A 22525-nucleotide genomic window follows, 5' to 3' on the forward strand; every position below is an offset into this window, starting at 1 on the left:
GGTGATTTTCTGCATATAATCTTTTTTTTTCCTTTGCATTTTTCCTGCCCTTGGAAATACAATCTAACCGTTCAGTAACTTTTCTCTATCATTTACCCTTGAACACTGGCTCTATTATTCCTTAAACTGCCCGTGAACTTAGCGGTGATTTACAAAAATTACTGGCATAACCAGGACAGAGGAGAATAATACACACTGACTCTAGAAATATATTCTGATAGACCCACCCTTATGACCATGGACCAGAGCTATGAATGAAAGGGAGTTAACATGTAAGCATGTATTTCATCACTAAAAATTTAATGACAATGCCTGTTGGACCCAGTGGCCTTCATATAGTTTTATGGACTATCAGTATTTGAAATGCTTGTTTGAGCATAGGCAGATCTCATCAATCTCTTCTATGCATTATCTTTTCAGAATAAAACAGGGATGGCAATCAGCTGTTCTGCAAACTAAGTAGTCTGCTTAGAGCGTATGTTGGGAGTACATTGACATGACATGTGGATATGGCAGAAAAGAAAGTTACCTACTGTATTAGTTATGGTTTTACTGTTGTGAACAGACACCATAACCAAAGCAAGTCTTACAAAGGATAACATTTAATTGAGGCTCTAAAGTTCAGTCCATTATCATGAAGGCAGTTACATGGCAGCATTCAAGCTGGCATGGTGCAGGAGAAACTGACAGTTCTACGTCTTCATCTGAAGGCTGCTACCAGAATACTGACTTCCAGGCAGCTAGGATGAGGGTCTTATAGTTCACACGCATGGAGACACATCTACTTTAACAGGGACAGAGCATATACAAACCATCACACCTAGTTAAGGGTGGCCACTAGAGGAGGCATATGGACACATAGCAATATTAGGAGGGGATATGCCTTGGAAAGGAATCCCATGGGAGAGGAATTCAGATCTATTATTCAAACTGATTTTTGTCTCTGATAGCTCTGCAACTTAGAAAAGCAATGGAGACTGTTTAAGGACACCTGATAGGGTTCTATGTCTATGATAATATTTAATAAGCATCTATCTGTTGACTGTCAGGCAATGCTTCATGTGATGAGTACAGAAAGCTAAGCACACGAGACAAGATCTCCCCTTTCAGGGATCTTGTGTCAGAGTGGGGAGACATGACAATGAGGCCTTAGGATACAAGGTCGCATTGCACTTCTAGTTTACACTGTCTCAGAGAAGCATTCTTCACAGAAGAGGTGGTTTAGAACTCAGACTGCCTACCACAGCAGTGAAGATGGGCAATAAGTTATTGAGACACTTACATATAAAAGTCTCCCTTTTATTATATTAGAGTCCCAAAGAAAGTGTTTATATATATATATATATATATATATATATATATATATATATATATATATGTGTGTGTGTGTGTGTGTGTGTGTGTGTATACACATATGTGTGTATATATATATATACATATGTATATATATGCACACATATATATATACACACACATATGTATGTGTGTATGTGTATGTGTGTGTGTGTGTATGTGTATATATACACCAGAAATATACAGCAAAAAAATAAACAAGAAATGAAATATAAGAACACACGCATACTTGTCAGAAGCACTGTGAAATCTTCCACTATGTAAATTTAGACACTGTCTCCTAATATTAAAAAACTTCACTGACTTGTTAAAATTTATCTTTGCAAACTTAACCTGTAGCGTGAACACAGTGTTAGCAATAAATTCTGACTTTATAGGCAAAAAATATCTGGAAAGGTTTTATACCATCAAGTTTCTTTAGAAGACAGTGATACTAACTCTTCGTCTATAGGATTTCTTTTTGAAGACTGTTTTAATTATTTGTTATATTTAAAAATGCACACTGGCTGGGCAGTAGTGGTACATGCCTTTAATCTAAGCACTTAGAAGGAAGAGGCAGGTAGATCTCTGAGTTTAGGACCAGCCTGGTTCACACAATGAGTTCCAGGGCAGCTCACGGATATATAGAAAATCCATTGTGTTGAAAGACTTAAAAAACAAAAAGTGTTGCTTGCTATATAATTATGAGAAACCCTGTATCATTACATAAAACAGCCAAGAAAAAAATCCATTTACAATATTAGCACACCTGTTAAAACTTGACTAGAATTTTCTCTGATTTGACATTTGTGATATGGTATTTTAAGTTAAATAAACTTTTGGCTTGCCACATATTTGTAACATATAAGTATATTGCAAGAGTATATTAGGAGCTTTGCAAGGCATAGTAATTATTTCATGGTCTTAAAATATTACTATGGGGGTTCCTTTCAGTCTGTGCCAGTTTACCTTGGACACGAACTCGGTAGCCAGCCCCACAGCCCCCAGAGGAGGCTCCACTCACAGGTGCTCTAGCCTGCCCAGGATCTTAGGATCTGGGGTAAATAGAACATAACACTTGTTCCAACCTCACCAGGAGTAACTGGAACCAGCAGGGCAAAGGGACTCAGGAACCCCACCCGACCAGTGGCTCAGTTTCCTTCTGGTCTGTACCAGTTTACCTTGGGCATGAACTTGGCAGCCAGTCCCACAGTCCCAGGAGAAGGCTCTACTCCCTGGTGCTCTAACATACCCAGGATCACAGGATCATAGGATCACAGGAGGTTGGTCACATCAGGATCTTAAGGTCCCAGCGGCAGTTTGACTCCCAGGAACTCTGACACACCCAGAATCTCAGGATCACAGGATGACGGGATCACAGAGTTACAGGATCACAGAGACAGCTAGACTCCGAGGAGTTCTGACTCAACCAGGATTACAGGAAGGACATGCTCCAGTCAGGTATAGCAAGGGCAGGGAGCACTTGATATAATCGGATAGCAGGAAACAAGCTTAAGAACATAAGCAACAGAAACCAAGGACATGTGGCATCATAGAATCCATTTCTCCCACCATAGCAAATCTTGGATACACCATCACACCAGAAAAGCAAGACTCGAAAATAAAGTCACTTCTCGTGACAATGATAGAGGACTTTAGGAAAGACACAAATAACTGCCTTAAAGAAATACAGAAGAGCACCGGAAACAGGTAGAAGCCCTTAAAGACTAAACACAAAAATCCCATAAAGAATTACAGGAAAACGCAAACAGGTGAAGGAAATGGACAAAACCATCCAATATCTAAAAATGGAAATAGAAACAAAAAATAAAATCACAAAGGGAGACAACCCTGGAGTTAGAAAAACAAGGAAGGAGATAAGGAGCACCAACAGAATACAAGAGATAGAAGAGAGAAACTCAGGGGCAGAAGATGCCTTAGAAAACATTGACACAACAGTCAAGTCAAATCCAAAATGCAAAATGCCCCTAACCCAAAACATCCAGGAAATCCAGGACACAATGAAAAGACAAAACCTAATGATAATAGGTATAAAAGAGAGCCAAGATTTCCAATGTAAAGGGCCAGTAAATATCTTCAACAAAATTATAAAAGAAAACTTCCCTAACATAAAGAAATAAATGACCATGAACATGCAAGAAACCTACAGAACTCCAAATAGACTAGACCAGAAAAGAAATTCCTTCTGCCACATAATAATCAAAATACCACATGCATTAAATAAAGGGAGAATATTAAAAAGTAGTAAGGGGAAAAGGTCAAGTAACATATAAAGGCAGACCTATTAGAATTACACCAGACTTCTCACCAGAGACTATAAAAGCTAGAAGATCCTGGACAGATGTAATGCAGACCCTAAGTGAACACAAATGACAGCCCAGACTACTATACCCAGCAAAATTCTCAATTACCATAGACAGAGAAAGCAAAACATTCCATGACAAAACTAATTTTACACAGTATCTTTCCACAAATACAGCTCTACAAAGGATAATAGATGAAAACCACCAACACAAGGAGGAAAACTACACCCTACAAGAAGCAAATAAGTAATTTTTCAACAAACCCAAAAGAAGATAGCCACACAAACATAATTAGATCTCTACCAACAAAAATAACAGGAAGCAACAATCATGTTTCCTTAATATCTCCTAACATCAATGGACTCAATTCCCCAATAAAAAGACATAGACAGACTGAGTACATAAACAGGACTCAGCATTTTGCTTCATACAGGAAACCCACCTCAGTGACAGAGAGAGACACTACCTCAGAGTAAAAGGTTGAAATACAATTTTCCAAGCAAATGGTCCCAAGAAACAAGCTCGAGTAGCCATTCTAATATCAAATAAAATCAACTTTCAACTTAAAGTTACAAAAAAGGATAAAGAAGGAGACTTCATACTGGTCAAAGGAAAAATCTACCAAGATGAACTCTCAATTCTGAACACCTGTGCTCCAAATGCAAGGGAGTCCACATTCACAAGAAAACTTTACTAAAGCTCAGAACATACATTGCATCTCACACAATAATAGTGGGAGATTTTAACACCCTACTCTCAGCAATTGACAGATCATGGAAACAGAAACTAAACAGAGACATAGTGAAACTAACAAAAATTATGAACCAAATGGATCTAACAGATATCTACAGAGCATTTCATCCTAGCATAAAAGAATATACTTTCTTCTCAGCATCTCACAGTACCTTCTCCAAAACTGACCATATAATTGATCAGAAAACAGGCCTCAACAGATACAAGAAGACTGAAATAATTCCATGCACCCTATCAGATCACCACAGACTAAGGCTGGTCTTTAATACCAACAAAAATAACTGAAAGCACACATATACATGAAAGCTGAACAACACTCTACTCAATGATAACTTGGTCAAGGAAAAAATACAGAAAGAAATTAAAGGCTTTTTAGAATTTAATGAAAATGAAGACACAACATACCAAAACACAATGAAAGCACTGGTAAGAGGAAAATTCACACCTCTAAGTGCCTCCAAAAAGAAACTGGAGAGAGCTTACACTAGCAGCTTGATAGCATAACTGAAAGCTTTAAAACCAAAAGAAGCAAATACACCCAAGAGGAGTAGACAGCAGGAAATAATCAAACTCAGGGCTGAAATCAACCAAATAGAAACAAAAAGAACTGTACAAAGAATCAACAAAAACAGGAGCTAGTTCTTTGAGAAAATCAACAAGATAGATAAACCCTTAGTCAGACTAACCAGAGTGCCCAGAGACAATATCCAAATTAATAAAATTAGAAGTGAAAAGGGAGGCATAACAACGGAAACCATGGAAATTCAAAACATCATCAGATCCTACTACAAGAGGTTATACTCAATAAAATTGGAAAATCTGGATGAAATGTCTAATTTTCTAGACACATACAAGGTGCCAAAGTTAAAACAGGATCAGATAAACCATCTAAACAATCCCATAGCCCCTAAAGAAATAGAAGCAGTCATTAAAAGTCTCCCAACCAAAAAAAGCCCAGGACTAGATGGGTTTAGTGGAGAATGCTATTAGACCTTTAAAGAAGACCTAATACCAATACCCTTCAAACTATTCCACAAAATAGAAACAGAAGGTATACTACCCAATTCATTCTATGATGCCACAATTACACTTATACCTAAACCACACAAAGACCAAACAAGGAAAGAGAACTTCAGTCCAAACTCCTTTATAAACATTAATGCAAAAATACTCAATAAAATTCTTGTCAACTGAATCCAAGAACACATCAAATAGGCTTCTTCCCAGGCATGCATGGATGGTTCAATATATGGAAATCCATCAACATAATCCAGTACATAAACTAACTGAAAGACAAAAAAAACCACATGATCCTTTTATTAGATGCTGAAAAAGCATTTGACAAAATTCAGGATCCCTGCATATTAAAAGTCTTGGCAAGATCAGGAATTCAAGGCCCATACCTAAACAGAGTAAAAGCAATTTACAGCAAACCAGTAGCTAACATCAAACTGAATGGAGAGAAACTTGAATCAATACCATTAAAAACTAGAAAAGGAACTAGAAAAGGCTGCCCACTCTCTCCCTGTCTATTTAATATAGTACTTGAAGTTCTAGGTAACACAATTAGACAACAAAAGGAGGTCAAAGGGATCCAAATTGGAAAGGAAGAAGTCAAAATAGCACTATTTGCAGATTATTTGATCATATAAGTAAATGACCCCCAAAATTCCACCACAGCACTCCTAAAGCTGATAAACAACTTCAGCAACGTGGCTGGATATAAAATTTACTCAAACTAGTAGTCTCCCTCTACTCAAAGGATAAATAGGCTGAGAAAGAAATTAGGGAAATGACAAAATACACATTAGTCATAAATAATATTGTATACCTTGGTGGAACTCTAACCAAGCAAGTGGAAGATCTGTATGACAAGAACTTCAAGTCTCTGAAGAAAGAAATCAAAGATTTCCGAAGATGGAAAGATCTCCCATGGTAATGGATTGGCAGGACTAAAATACTAAAAATGCCCATCTTGCCAAAAGCAATCTACAGATTTAATGCAATCCTCATCAAAATTCCAAATCAATTCTTCATAGACTTAGAAAGAGCAATTTTCAAATTCATCTGGAATAACAAAAAAAAAAAAAACCAACCAAACAAACAGAATATCAAAAACTATTCTCAACAATGAAAGAACTTCTAGAGCAATCACCATACCTGAGTCAAGTTGTATTACAGAGCAATAGTGATAAAAACTACGTGGTATTAGTAAAAAGACGGGCAGGAAGATCAATGGAATAGAATTGAAGACCAAGAAATAAATCCACACACCTATGGTCATTTGATCTTTGACAAAGGAGATAAAAACATCCAGTGGAAAAAAGCATTTTTAACAAATGAAGCTGGTTCAACAGGTTGTCAGCATGTAGAAAAATGCAAATTGACCCATCCTTATCTCCTTGTACAAAGCTCAAGTCAAAGTGGATCAAGGACCTCCACGTAAAGCCAAATACACTGAAAATTATAGAGGAGAAACTGGGGAAGAGCCTTGAACACATGGACATAGGGGGGAAATTCCTGAACAGAACACCAAGGGATTGTGCTCTGAGATCAAGAATCAACAAATGGGACCTGATAAAATTGCAAAGTTTCTATAAGGCAAAGGACATTGTCAATAGGACAAAACCTCAACCAACAGATTGGGAAAAGATCTTTACCAATACTACATCTGATAGAGAGTTAATATTCAATATATACAAAGAACTCAAGAAGTTAGACTCCAGAGAACTTAATAACCCTATTAAAAATTGGATACAGAGCTAAAAAAGAATTCTCAACTGAGAAATATCGAATGGCCAAGAAGCACCTAAAGAAATGTTCAACATCCTTAGTCATCAGGGAAATGCAAATCAAAACAACCCTGAGATTCTACCTCACAGCAGTCAGAATGGCTAAAATCAAAAACTCAACTGAAGGAGTTGAAGGGTTTAGCAACCCCATAGGAAGAACAACATATCAACCAACCAGACCCCCCAGAGCTCCCACAGACTAAGTCATTAACAAAGGAGTGTATATTACTCCAGCTGCATATGTAGCAGAGGATGGCCTTGTCAGGCATCAGTGGGAGGAGAGGTCCTATGAAGGCTGGATAGATGCCTTCTAGGGGAATCTTCTAGGGTGGGGAGATGGGAGTAGGGTGGATGGATGATGAAACACCTTCATAGAAGCAGGGGGGTGGAGGGTGTGATAAGGTGTTTCTGGGAGGGAGGGAAACCAGGAAAGGGGATAACATTTTAAATGTAATAAAATGTAAATAAAGAAAATATACAATTAAAAAGAAGGAACATTGGGGAACTGGGACAATACAATACCCCTTAAAGTCATATTAGGAGTTTGACATCAGTGTCCATGCAATCATTTTCAAAGATAAATATCGACAAGCATGGTAGCACATGCTGTTCATCCTAGCAAATTCATATCTGTGAGTTTGTCATGCTGGCCTACATACTCACTTCCATAGAATAACCCATTTCAAATAGACCTAAAAACTTAAAGAGGAAAAAAAAAAAAAAAAAACAGGTGAACCAGCCCTGATTAAAAGTAGGGGAGCCTGGAGATGGAACCACCAATCAAAGAGTGAACACAGGCTGAACCTAGGTCCCCTGACCATATGTAGTAGATGTGCAAGGAACCCCCAACAGCTGGAGCAGGAGCTGCCCCTGAATCAGTTGCCTGCCTGTCTGTGTATCCCATTCCCCTAACTGGGCTATCTTGTCTGGCCTCAGTGGGGTAGGATGTTCCTAGTCCTGCAGAGACTTGATGTGTCAGGTGTGGGAAGGTAATGGGGGATATCGGTGGGATGATACCCAGACGGGGGTTCCTGTTCTCAAAGAAGAAGGAAAGAACAGGGGAGGATCTATGTGAGGGTCTTCTAGGAGGAGAGGGCAAGCTGATATTGGGATGCAAAGTGAACAAATAAATAAATTTTTAAAAATCATTATAATAAAAATAAAGTTTTTCTTTTACTTAATAAACAGTCTCTTTCACTAATAGTTACAAAATAATGATATGTTGTTGCTAAATTCTCAGCCAATAAAGCTGAACTCATCCATATATATGAATACACTTTCAGTTGGTGCTTCTTCCTTCAAACCAGTAAAATAGAGCAAACCCCCCAAAATATCAGGTAATAGGGCTCTGAGAAGAAAAACATATATTGGTACAAAGAGAAAAATGTGTGGTAAACAAAAAACTAAACATCTAGAACTTTAGTGTTATTTAAAAAATAATGTTTATTTCTAAGGAAAACTGAAATGACACCAAGCCTTGACCGACATGAAAAGCCAGTGCTTGTGTGAGGAGAAGGCCAAGAAACATAAAGTTTGGGGTGGGAAGAAAAGATAATAAGATCCCATAGGGGTGGAGAAGGTGTTGGGGGCCCTGGAAGCAAGGAACTGAGGCTATCCATGACATTGATGTATACAGCATCTGGCTGCTGCATTGAGAAGCCGAGAGTGACTTTAGAATCTAAGGCAACGCCGTGATGTGAAACCATTAAGGGGGATTAGTCAGCCAATGGAATGACTAAGGTTTCCTCAGACATAGAAGCCATTGAACAGAAATTTTAATATTACATAGAAATTTAATTCTATAGAATTTATAGTGTGAGTGGCAAAGCTATCTCCATCCGATAGCCCTGACCCTAGTCAAAGAACACATTCTGAGAGCGGGGAGAATTCGGAAACCAGGATGGATAAGGAGTTAAATGACAATACTCAGAATGAGATGCAAGGGACTATGAAAACCACTTGATAAGCAATCATTTGAGGGGGGAAAACTCAGAAAGGAATACCAGAACCTCTCAGTGAATCTTCCCCCTGTAATCCATGCCACAGAGTCAGAGCGTATAAACAATCACAAACACCTCTGTGATGAAGTTGAAAACAAGCTCCATCCTAAGTCTCACTCCAGAGCAAACGAAGCTTTAAAAAGAACCAAGACTATTACGGCTGATAAAATGGCTCCAGTCGCTTGTTTCTACTTACATCTCTCCTCCTTCTCCTTTATAGAATTTTATCAAAGATTCGAGAGTAATACCCTTGCTGAGAATCCCGACACTGGTTTGCCACCCAGCACAGGGCTTCTTTTAAGTCCAGTGACCCTTATACTATGGAGGGACAGGTTGTCTATATTTAAAGTATATATTTTGTCCTCTGTCAGACTTCATGTTTTATAACCATCCATCCCATGTCTCCAAGCCCTTTCTGTGTCTGCTATAATTCTTGATGCCTGGTAGGGAGTGCAGGCATACTGCTGATTGACACAGTATGACAATAAGCCTTGTGGGGTCCTTGTCTATTACAGTACTAAAACACAACTATAATAGAGTCACTATAACTCCCAACTATGCTTTTCTCCAGGCAAGTGAGTTAGTACTGTGGCAATCTCTAGTCTCTGCTTGTAACACACTTTACTTTTATTTACTATAGATATTTACTATAGATGGCATTTTCCAGTTCACTGTGGGGCTTAAGTCACATGTAGGTACTTCATGGAACAAGCAGTGTTTTTTTTTTAATAGTTGTATGTCTATTGGCATATGCCTATACATATATACATGTGTGTGTGTGTGTGTGTTGTAGTAGTAGTAGTAGTAGTAGTAGTAGTAGTAGTAGTAGTAGTAGTAGAATGAAAACAATCCCCAGGGCTAACAACATCCTATGCCCTGGGCTATAGAACTTATAAACATTACCTTATGTGGGAAGAAAGGGCTTTGCAGATGCCATCAACTTAAGAATCCTGAGAATGGACAGGTTACCCAGGTAGGCTCAAAAGAGGGAGTCGGAGGATGCTGAGCAGGTACAGATGACAAAGCAGAAGAGAAATGTAAAGATCCAAAGAATACAGAGTAGTCATGAACACTGGGTGCCAGGAATGGAACAGGGAAGATGAGCGACCAGATCACCCTCAAGGCCTCCAAAGAAACAAGCCCCTTGGATTGCATTGGGATCTCTAACCTCTAGGGCAGGGAGAGAAGAAATTTGTGTCACATTAAAGCCAATGAATTTCTGGCAATCTGGGACACCTGCAATGGGAAACTAATCTGTTGTAACGTTTTATCTTCCTTGCAGTTAATACACTGCTGTGTATTGAATTTTCTGCGTCTCCTGGGAGCACATTTTTATGTGTATGTGTTTCTGTATCATAGACACAATTCTTTACAAGTTTTCAACCTGCTAATTTTGACATGTGTTACTTCCAAGCATATTGTTACACAGAACTGGCACACACATAAACATAAACATGAGTTAATAAAAGTTCACATTATCTACAAGGCTTTCCCCCTAAATGTTGTCCTACCACATTTACCCCAGATTACTGGAATTTTTAGAATGCCATTCGGTATACACATACAAGTTCTGGCTCTGGAAGATATATATTTGTAAACATAAACACATATATACATACATATATATAAAAAGTAAAACATTAAAGGCACATATATGTTTATATGTATTATTACTATTTCTTATAACTTATACATATATATTATATTATATTATATTATATTATATGTAATAAAAGCATAACAAAATAAAAAATAGTATCTAAATATATATATATATATATACATATATATATGTATATACACTTATTTTTTTAAAGCTTTCCCAACATCGTTCTTCAGTGAAGATAGATTCACAAGAATGCTTTTCTTTTTAACCTCTAGTATTCCTTTTCCCTAAACAGTAAACAATCAGCAACAAGAGTCACATCCAATGTTTGGGAATCCAAAAGAGTCATTTAATCCTGTCACATCCCATAAATAGCACAGAAGTGTTTAATCCCTTTCTGAGATAGAGTGGGCTTTTTTGTTTTTGGTTTGGTTTGGTTTGGTTTGGTTTGGTTTGGTTTTGGGTTTGGGTTTTTTTGTACACTGAGTTGGGTGTTTTGTTTTGCTTGGATTTTAAAGGTTTAGGAAATATCTTTATTAAGCTCTCAGTTCTATAAGCACTCACATTCCTTGAATACAAATGACAGCCAAGTATATCTATTTGTGAATGTAGGACTTGGTGATCAGTTGCATTCAGTTTCAATTTAGTCTAGTCCTTCTGTCCTTCAGTCCTCCGTCCCAATCATCTGATGGCACCTCATAGGTATACCATCTTCTCCTGTAGACCTCAGCATTTAGTGAGAACACAGCACCCTTCCTATTCAAGCATCTTTGTTGTATCTATGCTGGCCCTCCTTCTTCCTCTCAGGGTCCAAACTTCGAAAATGTTTCATTAATTTATTAAGCAAATATTTATTGAAAGGCTACCCTGTATTAGGCTTTCCTCTAGGTTCTGGAGTGAACCAAACATCAGAATTTCTATTATAGGAGCTGGGGCAATGGCTCAATGGTTAACAACACTGACTGCTCCTCCAAAGGACCTGGGTTCAATTCCCAGCACCCGCATGGCAGCTTGCACCTACCTGTCTATAACTATAGTTCAATACATGCATGCAAAACACCAATGCAGATAAAATAAAAATAAATTAAGAATTTAAAAGGTTTACAATAAAATTTCTACGATAAGAGTTTGTGTTATAAGATGGGTAACATGGAAGAAGAATCAGGCAACTTTAAAGCAGTGGTAGGTTCTCAACAGAAATTTATGTCAATGGAATGGGCTCCATCAGACCCTTGAACATCTTCTACCAGATTTAGTTCTGGATACCTTGTGGGTTATTGGTACTGGGTATGGCATTGGGAAAAGTTATACTTACAATCAAACATCAGCTTCTGGTCTGTCACCTACTGATTTGTGTAAATCGACTTTGAAACACATAAACTCTCTGATTTAATTCTGTTTTCTGGTGTGTTTTTTGTATCCACTTGTCTCACACATGGGATTCCTAGAACAATACCACAAAGGAATGGTGAAAGGAATTGCCTTGTTCTGGTTGTACTTGGAATGCGGACACAGTCTCACTGTCAATGATAACTCTTGCCACACAGTAAGATGCATTTCCTATTCACTGTTTGCCAAGAACTGTAGCATGCATGCCACTTGATTTTTCTAATGCATCCTTCACAAATATTTAAATCACATATTTCTACCTTTTAGCCTGTGACCTATTAAGTAGTGAATTACAATAGCATGCTCTCTAAGGTTAAACCATTAACTCTATTCAACTGCGGGCAGTGTGATAGAGAATCCATTCATCCATATTGAGTTTTTGTTTGTTTGTTTAAGGTGTAATTTAACCTTCCCAGAGAGTTGGTAAAGCATGCCTATAAAACTGTGAACCTAATGGTTTGAAGAAGGATTCGACTTCTGACGACTGCTTTAATAGCTTTAAGGCAATTGGTAATTTTGTCCAAAATCTTATTCCCTTTGTTATTTTTAAACCGTGAGAGTACATTCTCAGTTTTCCCATTCCTATTATATCTCTCTTATGTATAATTATTCTTAATTGAGATCATGTACCTTCTCTTTTATTAAAACAGTTTAAAAAATCTATTGTAGTTCTTTTTGAATGATTTTATTTTTAATTTTTGTGATCATAATTTAATTTATATAATTTTCTCTTCCCTCCAAGCCATCTGGTATAGCAAGTAGCCAGTTCCTTTAAAAGGACTCTGGTTTTGTTGGACCTATTGTTTGTTATTATTGTTGCCTTACAATTTATCTTTGTCACAGCTATAAATTCTGAGAACTAATTTAGTTGCATTTCACCAAGCCTAATGTGATTTTCCCGTTCCTTTGTTAATTTCTACCTAGTTCATGACCTCCCACTTGACCAATGGAATGTTTAGAGGAACACTTTCAGGTTTTAATGTGATTATTAATTTATATACGTTTTATTGCTATCTAATATAATTGCAAACAAATGATTTAACATCGATGTTTAGTAGCTTTTGGTTTTTGTCCTGCTTGCTTTTGCTGTGGTATGCATGTCTCTAGGTACATGCTCCCACAATCTGTGAGTTTTGTGAGCAAAAGCTATACGTGCTTAAAAATAACATCTAACCCCTGCAGTTTAGGAACTTGGTTCTATAAACATTCATCAGATCAATACAGTACAAAAGTAACTTTTCAGTCCCTGAAATCTCAGTTAAGATTCTTACCTTTAATGGTTTTAGAAAGTTGTTAAAAATCTCCTGCAAATACATTGACGTATAGTTGACCATCATGTGGCTCTGCCATTTGTTTGCTATTTGGGGCTGCACTGAGAATCAAACCCTGACACTTCCTTATATATATTAGCTAAGGATTCTATCACAGAGCTATGTGTCCAGCCCTGCCAACTTTCTGTCTCCTATATTTTGAACCAATATTAGGTGTGTATGGTTTCCTATCTTCTTATTAAATAATTTCATAATCTTTAGCCTTAGTAATACTGATGCCTTAAAAAAAAGTCTATTCATCAAATTTAACTAGATGCTCTACTAACACTCAAAGTGTTGAACCTTATGTTTAAAATTCATCTTCCATGACAAGCATAGATTTATATTTGATTTCTCAATTTAGTCTACCTCTCTGAAAAATACACAAGAAAATTTAGTTAGTGGTTACATGCCTGAAATAGGCAATAGATGGTAGATAGATAGATGATATATAGATAGATGATATAGATAGATAGGTAAATAACAGAAATATATAGGACAGACATTTGTATTTTCCCACTCTTCAATATGATTGAATGATTGAATTGAATTTGTACTTTTTTTTTCTTCTTGGTTTGATCTTGATCCTTAGACTCATTTGTATTTGTATACTGTATGATCTATCAGTGATACACCTAATGTATATTTGTAATGGTTTAACATGGTCTAGTGTAGCCGGTAGTGGTGGTGCACGCCTTTAATCCCAGCACTCGGGAGGCAGGGGCAGGCAGATTTCTGAGTTCGAGGCCAGCCTGGTCTACAAAGTGAGTTCCAGGACAGCCAGAACTATACAGAGAAACCCTGTTTCAAAAAAACCAGAAAAACAAACAAACAAACAAAAAAACATGGTCCATGGTCTAACGCTACTGGACTGAAAGAAACACAGGTCCAGAATATACTATTCATTCAAAATAATTTGGCATTTAAGTAAGAAGTTATGGAACTAAACCACTTAGCTTTAGATCCTGGGTATGATTCTTAATATTGATAGATAAGTTGCTAGTTACATACAGTAAAATCTTCACCTAAAATTAAATTTATAGTGAGAAGAGTTCAATTTAATTACTAATTATGATAATCAAATAAGTCACTGTATGAAATGGGTTTTAAAATGTGGTCATCAGAACAGCCAACCAATGACTGATCCAACTTAAAACCCATTCTATGGGAGAAAGCCACCCCTGACACTATTAATGATACCTTGCTATGCTTGCAGTCAGAAAAGTAGCATTACTGTCTCATCTCCTGAGAGGCTTTATCCAGTACCTGACGGAAACAGATGCACAGACACACAGACCCACAGTCGGCCATCAGGCAGAGCTCAGAGAGTTGTGTAGAAGAGTGGGGACTAAGGCTTAGCAAACCAGAGCGGTCAAGTCAACCACAGGAAGACTTACAGAGTCAACTAACCCAAGCCCATGGAAGCTCACTGAGACTGGACCACCAAAGAAAGAGCATAAAGGATCTTGGCTTAGCATCCCCTACAGATTTGTAGCAGATATGCAGCTTGGTCTTCATGTGGGTCCCATGACATTTGGAGCAGGGGCTATCTCTGACTCTATTGGCTGCCATTGGATCCTCTTTCCCTTCCTGGACTGCCTGGTCAGGCCTCAGTGGGAGAGGATGCATTTAGTCCTGCTGGAACTTGATATCCAAGGACAGATAGTCTACCAAGAAGGGGGACTTCTTCTCTGAGGAGAAGGAGTGGTGTACTGGGAGGAAGGATTTATCAGGGAGAAGGAGGAGGAGAGGAGGGAGGGGGCCAACAACTGGAATGTAAAGTAAATAAAAAAATTAATTAATGGAAAAAAGTAGTCAGAAGATGACATTAGCTATTATGAATTTATATATTCGTGTTTACAATAGTTAGTCCAGATCATTAATTAATGGGAGCTGTTTATTTAAATTTATCATTGATTCGTTAACTTTTTTGTTTTCACAATGCTCTTTTCCATGTCAAACTTTCTTCCTCAGGGATATGTCTTATGGTCATTGTTTTCATAAGGGCCTGTAAACAGAAACTACCTCATTTTTAATATGAAAATGCCAACCCTTTCACTTAAACGATAATGCATACATTATGAGACTAGAAGCCTAGGTAAACTGTAATGAGACTTTAACTTCATACTTGGAAGATAAGTGTTACTTGATGAAGGTACTCTGCTTTTCACACCTGAGAAGTCACTTGTCTGTCTTACCTTACTAGGTGTCTTCTTCTCTAGTTGATGTTTCTCTAAACATGAAAACATTTAAGTAGCAAGAGAAAAAGAGAGAATATAGAAAATCTATTTCAGTTGTTCTTCTAGACTAGTCCAGCTATTGCCGTCATTTATTATGATTATTAGTCTTTTTACTCACTCGTTTTAATTTATAAGTTGCCATATTTATTATCAACTGTGTCCATCCACATTTTCTATGCATTTCTGCTTATCATGGCCTTCTTGAATATTCTTGTTATCAGTCTCTTACCATGCTTTAAGTGAATAAGTCTGTGAGTGATAGGAGATTAAATATGGCAGTTTGGATATGCAGTACTCCAAATGTTGACTATTTCTTCTCACTGTGTAGCTAGAAAACAAAACTTTGAATCTCGATGTATTTTTAATCTAGTCAATAAATGTTAAATAAAATTGAATTCATATTTCATTTTCTATGTCAATATCTCAGAGCATTCATAGTACTAGTGAAGATATCTTGCCGCCTCACTGGAAAAATTAAACAATGGTATTTCAAGATATTATTGAGTATTTTGCAATGTAAAAAGCTACTACACAGTGATATAAATTAGATCAAACCTGATACAAGTATAACTTAATTACAAGAAGCTCATTATTCAACTAGACCAACCCCTAGAATGGGCTGCCACTCCAGAAAATTTCCCTGCAAGAAAATCTCAGGAAGTATTTATCACTATTAAAGGATGAAATTTAACACACGTCCTAGAAATTCTTTATTAAAAACTCATGGGAAAATATCTTAGAATTTGTAACAATATAACACCAATATACACTTAATAATAATTGCTGTTCAATGAAAATATACATAGAAGACTCTAAAGTTTCTGGATATTTTTCTAATATCAACATAGAAATAGATAACACAGAGATATATAAACTTCTTAGCACAGACTTCTCAAAGAAAGTATGACTATTTGATTATATTTTAATCACATGTAGGAGAGAAGAAACTATCTTCATTGAGGAAATAAAAGAAATTAATAAGGGCAAAACTGAGGGAGTGCCATCACAGATAATTAGGCATGGATCAATGACTACCACTACTTCACTCAGTGGCCAGATGACTTCTCATTCCTGACACAGCTGTGATATGTTGGGTTGTTTGACCCTTCTGATTAGCAGAGAAAGCATCTAAATGAAAAATAAGTTGTCCTTATCGGCAATAACAAGATTTTAGATAGATCAAATCACGCAGATCTTTTTAAAATTGGCCAAATCCCTTCTTTTCAAAAAAAAACTTCTAAAGCTAATAAGCAGATTAATTTAATCTGTCAACATATGTTTAGTTCAAAAGTATTGAATTCTGGAGTAACAATAATGAGCCAAAATTTACAACTTTAGCGATTGTGGCTTAGCAAAGGTGATAAATGTTCAAAAGAACAGACTTATGGTCAATACTATTATAAAAGTCTAATAAATATAATTGTATATATTTTATATTTATATAAATTTATAGTTTATATTATATATGTTTAATTTAAGAAGAGAAATCTTTCTGAGCCAGTATATGAACTCAGCTTCTGAACAAATGAAGAACAGTGTGTTCAGGATTCAATGTTCCAAGTAAATCCACAAGAATGAGGAGATTGGGAAATAAAAGAGAAGCAAGACAAAATTCAGGAGAAAGACCTGTGTCCAGATGTGCCTGGCTATTTAGCTACCTTCGCTGTTTGTTCTTTACACGCAATGGAAGGCTATTGATGAGCTTAAGAAGGAATGTTCTAATTTAGTGGATGAATTGGAAAGGCAGCAAGAACGGAAACCAATTATAAAGATGTTGCAATAGTTCAGCTCAGAGATGTCCAGCCCTAGCTTGAACTGGGGTGGTACTGACAGAGATGAAGAGAAGTGAGGAGCCTCTAGAGATACTGAAGAGGTGAAATCAATAGGACAGAATAGGAGAGAGAAATGTGACAATAGCCTCTTTCATAATTTCTCTTTGAAGTTTTCCCAGGTATTGTACTACTTTCTATATTATGACTGCCGAGTAGTCACATCCCTAGGGTCTAAAAGGAACTGCTCTCTTGCAACTGTTTGGATACTTGTGCTCAATTTTTTTATACACCTGTGAAAGAAATAGCTTTAGAACCATTTACAATAAAGAATGCCTGCAGTTGTAGACACTCTCTAATCTACACTTTGGAAAGAGCAGAACTAATTTTGAAGACGAATGTCTGATCCTATTTAACCCTGTGGGACATCAGTTATTTTCGTCGTCGTCGTGGTCAACCTCATTTGCTTCTTCGGCCCATCTGACTATTGCACACAGTATGCTGATTTCCAGGGGACTCATCCTAGTCTATGGGTTTGTTACATTGTATGAGACATTTTATCTGTACAACTTCTAGAAATTTAGAGAAAAATTTCAACTTTTCCCCCTGAATCTTCCACCACCTGACTGTCATGTACACGAGAGAAATGCAAACCTGCCGACAGTTTATTGTGGTACCATCTTCAAGTTTTCAGTCAATTGCATGCAAATGGATAACTCTCCTTTGGAAATAATGTTGGATTCTTTTTTTTTATAAACTTCCTTGAGCATAAGAAGCTGTCTTTCAGAATAATTTCTTATTCTTGAGGGTTTTTTGGTTGGTTGGTTGGTTGGTTGGTTGGTTGGTTGGTTGGTTGGTTTTTGTTGTGGTTGTTGTTTTGGTTTGGTTTTTGGTGGCACTATAGAGTGGAGCTTGGGACCTGACACATGCTAACCCAGTACTCAGCCACTGAGTTGCATCTATAGCACACCTTCAGACAATTTTTTAAGAGCATTTATCTCGTGTCTACGCAAAACCCAGCAAGGAAGTTATAAATGTTGCCATGTTTATTGCCCAATTACACTAACAGATTTGTTGTTATTCATTCATAGATTATATAAATGTCCTCACTTTTATCCTTCAGGGTGCACCTGTGTTCACGTTTGTTTTCCTATCAAGCTTCATTTCACAAAGTTACTCTCCAAAAAGGAGGTTTTGTGCTTAGAAGACTGTAGCCTAGTGGAGTAGAATGCTCCATACCAATCATCCTCTGGAATTCTGGGCCCATTCATGAGTACAATCAGGCACCAGTGAAAAACGGGTCTGGTCTCACTCTTTACCACACCACCATTTGCCAGCTAGATATGTCTTTGTGCTTGCCATATAACCTATACTGGCCTCAGTTTCTCATGGAAAATACTGTCATGTAATGCATTCTGTAACTTACATTGAGCCATGGGGTGCATACAGTGTTAGTAACAAAGATGTAAATAGGCCACCATCACCACTATCATCATCCTACAGACACATGATAGACACAGAGGAGAGGGACACTGAGCAGATAATCTGGACCAGTCATCTTCAGGCTCTTGATGTATCACAATATTCAACATTGATTCTACCTTGTAGTGATTTTCAGTAAATTTAAATAATTGAAATTCAGCAAGAATATGGAATTAGGAAGGAAACCAGTGACATCTGACAAGAGAATGGGCTTAAAGAAAAAAATGGCATTTCAAAGAAAAACATAGATTGGGGTATGTAAATCAATATACCAAATTACACATTTCACCAGTGAAGAACAAAAATGAACCCCAAAACCTAATTCCAATATCTCTGCTGTTTTAAGAGCTATACAACAATGCTATATGGTCTACACAAGTAACTTCCCCGCATGAGAAACACATGTAGAAAAAAGCCTATTTCACAGATGAGAACACTGAGTCTGAAGTTAGTCTCAATAACTAATGTCTGTCTTAGAAGTTACTAGACAAACCTAATCAGATTTCCTTACTTCAAAGTCTGTGCTCATTTTATGCACCCAAGCCTCCCAAAGACTGACCTCTTGGCCATCACCAGCATTAATACAGTAAGATTGGCTGGCAGTACAATGGATGTATATTTCTCTATAAACCAAAAAAAGACAATGGAACTAAAAAGCATGCCAATTACCTTTGAAGAAAATGTTCTTTGTAATAGAAGATCAGAAAGAAAGAAAGAAAGAAAGAAAGAAAGAAAGAAAGAAAGAAAGGAAGGAAGGAAGGAAGGAAGGAAGGAAGGAAGGAAGGAAGGAAGGAAGAAAGAAAGAAAGAAAGAAAGAAAGAAAGGAAAGAAAGAACGAAAGAAAGAAAGGAAAGAAAGAAAGAAAGAAAGAAAGAAAGAAAGAACGAAAGAAAGAAAGGAAAGAAAGAAAGAAAGAAAGAAAGAAAGAAAGAAAGAAAGAAAGAAAGAAAGAAAGAAAGAAAGAAAGAGGATTACATTCCCCACTCCCAGGCATCAAAATCACTCCAACCACAGCTGGTGATATTCCTTTTAAGACTGCCATACAATGCTTTGAAATTTTAGAAACATCAAGAACACATATTTGTCTAATACTAGCAATAAGGAAACGTCAGGCAGATTAAAACAAAACTGAGAATTTCCATTATGTTCCAGAATACTTGTGCGAGAAAATACACTTCTGGCACAGTTAGCATTTTAGAAATGTAAAGCTATTCACAGGAGAAACGGGTAGAAGTGCATTCATACCTAAACTCTAACTTAATATGTGAGAAATTATAACTATGGTATAAAATCCATAGCAGAAATGAAACAGGATTACATCACAGGCAATTGCTAATATTAATGGACCAGAGGGGACTATGTTCCCTGAAGCTAGAAACATGTCAGAGGGGAAAGGCATACATTTCAGCCCAAAAAACAAAATCCATTAACCATGAAATAGGGAAACAAAAAAAAATCAAACTTTTCATATACCGTATCTTACTGGGAAAAATCTATTAGTGAAAAAGACTTCTGCCAGATAAAATTTTTCCAAATCAATATGTGTGTGTGTGTGTGTGTGTGTGTGTGTGTGTGTGTGTGTTTTATATATGTGTATGTGTGAATATAGAAATTTCAGGTGATTCGCTTCGCTGTTATTCTTGTCTGATGTGTCCATCAAAGCATGCACATGGTCTTTCCATGAGCAAATCTCAAAAGAATGCATGTAGCCTTTAGTCTACAAAAATTCATCCTAGTTTTTAGTTTAAGGAAGCATCAGATCAGTGACTGAGAATCTGGTAGTAAATGTTCCAAATGTTTGTTTCTGATATGAAATTAGTCCCAACAACAGCTAACCTGATGCCCCAGTCCCTCTCATATGTAGAAAGGGAAGATGAGAGGGATCTGACACACTTGCCATATTTAAATTGTACAAAAACTTATACAGACTCCTGGAAAAACATATTATAAACACACACACACACACATACACAACACACACACTCACACCACCAACACATGCAACACATGCACGTATTCACATCACAAACACATACAACACACACAGGCACACACACACCAGAAGTAGAGCATAAACCTATGCTCTAAGTCAAGTAGAAAGTACACAAGAAGCAAGACTCTCAGATGTAGAAGATCAAGGCCACTGTCAGCTATCAAAACAATTAACTACCTCACTGCTTGTCTAGAGTTATCCAGAAGAGATCCTGTATAACCGACACACCCTGAGAATTAAGCCATCATACTGAGATTTTTCTACTGCTTTAACGGAATTTATGAAATGAATCCCAAGATGACTGACAGGCATCTATAAATATATTTTATAATTGCTGATAGAGGAAATTTTAGCATTGTCACCACAATAAGCATATTTGATAGGGTGTATATTGAACAACTGGATATCAAGACATGTCGCATACAATGCGCGCGCACACACACACACATGTACAATTTCTTCTTGTCAATCAAAATCATTTTGAAAACTTAAGCAGCTACATGGAGTGGTTTTGCTCACAGTGGTAGTACCTGCAGACAATTTTACTAAGAGGGCTCCAGAGGTTTTCTGCTTGCTAGTGTTTATGCTCCCTCCATCTATATGCTGGCTGCATCAGGTGACCTACTTCCTCTAATGGACTGAATGCTGCTAAAGTGGGTTGTCAGTTCTAAATCTGACACCTTAGAGTTTAATTTCTCTCACGCGTTCTATATGCTTCAGACTTGCTCTCTTTATGAATCCAGTTGTCATGTTACAAATTGTGCTATGGAGACAAAGAACAGACATTCACCAATGCACGTAACTAATGCTTTCAGTACCATACCTTCAAGGAAATGAACCTGACCAACAGCTATGCCAGTCTTCTGAGCATCACCTGGCTCCCAGTGGAGTGTGACATGACTTCAATCCTTATCAACACCTTACTAACAGCTTCATAAGAAGCTACTAGACCTGGTAATGAGTGATCAGAAAGCTCACTCACATATATAAAAATGTCAGACAAAACATTGTTTACAATATTCAATAAAATAGTCTCTTAGTTGCTGATCCTATCTCTGAATAAAATATATTACTGTTTTAAAAGAAAATTCTTGTCTTTACCCCAACACTAGTTATGTAATCCCAGAGCCTCACATCTTATCTCTTTACTTCTAGTTTTTCTTTTCTGAAACTATTTGTCATAGGTAGAGGTCTGTCAAAAATTCAGCTGATTAAGTCCTAGTCTCCAGCTATTAGTTGGAAATAAAGGTATTTTAGGGCACTGTGGTTTATAGGTATGCACCCCACAGATTCCTGTGTTTGAATGCTTGGCCCATAAAGAGTGGTGTTATTAACAGAAGTGGCCTTGTTGGAGGAATAATGTCATTTTGGAGGCAGGCAGGCTCTGAGGTCTCTTCTATGCTCAATCTATGCCCAGTGTAGAAAAAACAACTCCCTTCTGTTGCCTGTAGATCAAGATGTAGACCTCTTAGCTACCTCTCCAGCACATGTCTACCTGGATGCTGCCTTGCCATTCACCATGATGATAGTGGACT

At 37.1% G+C, this 22525-nt stretch overlaps 1 protein-coding gene across 1 annotated transcript in view; it reads right to left on the minus strand.

Moving 5' to 3' along the window:
- Trhde (TRH-degrading enzyme) overlaps positions 1-22525 on the minus strand; it is a 403483-nt gene that overhangs the window by 303794 nt on the left and 77164 nt on the right. The window lies entirely within an intron of this gene.

This window comes from Mus musculus, chromosome 10 (genome assembly GCF_000001635.26).
Source record: "Mus musculus strain C57BL/6J chromosome 10, GRCm38.p6 C57BL/6J".
In the NCBI taxonomy this organism is placed as follows: Eukaryota; Metazoa; Chordata; class Mammalia; order Rodentia; family Muridae; genus Mus; species Mus musculus.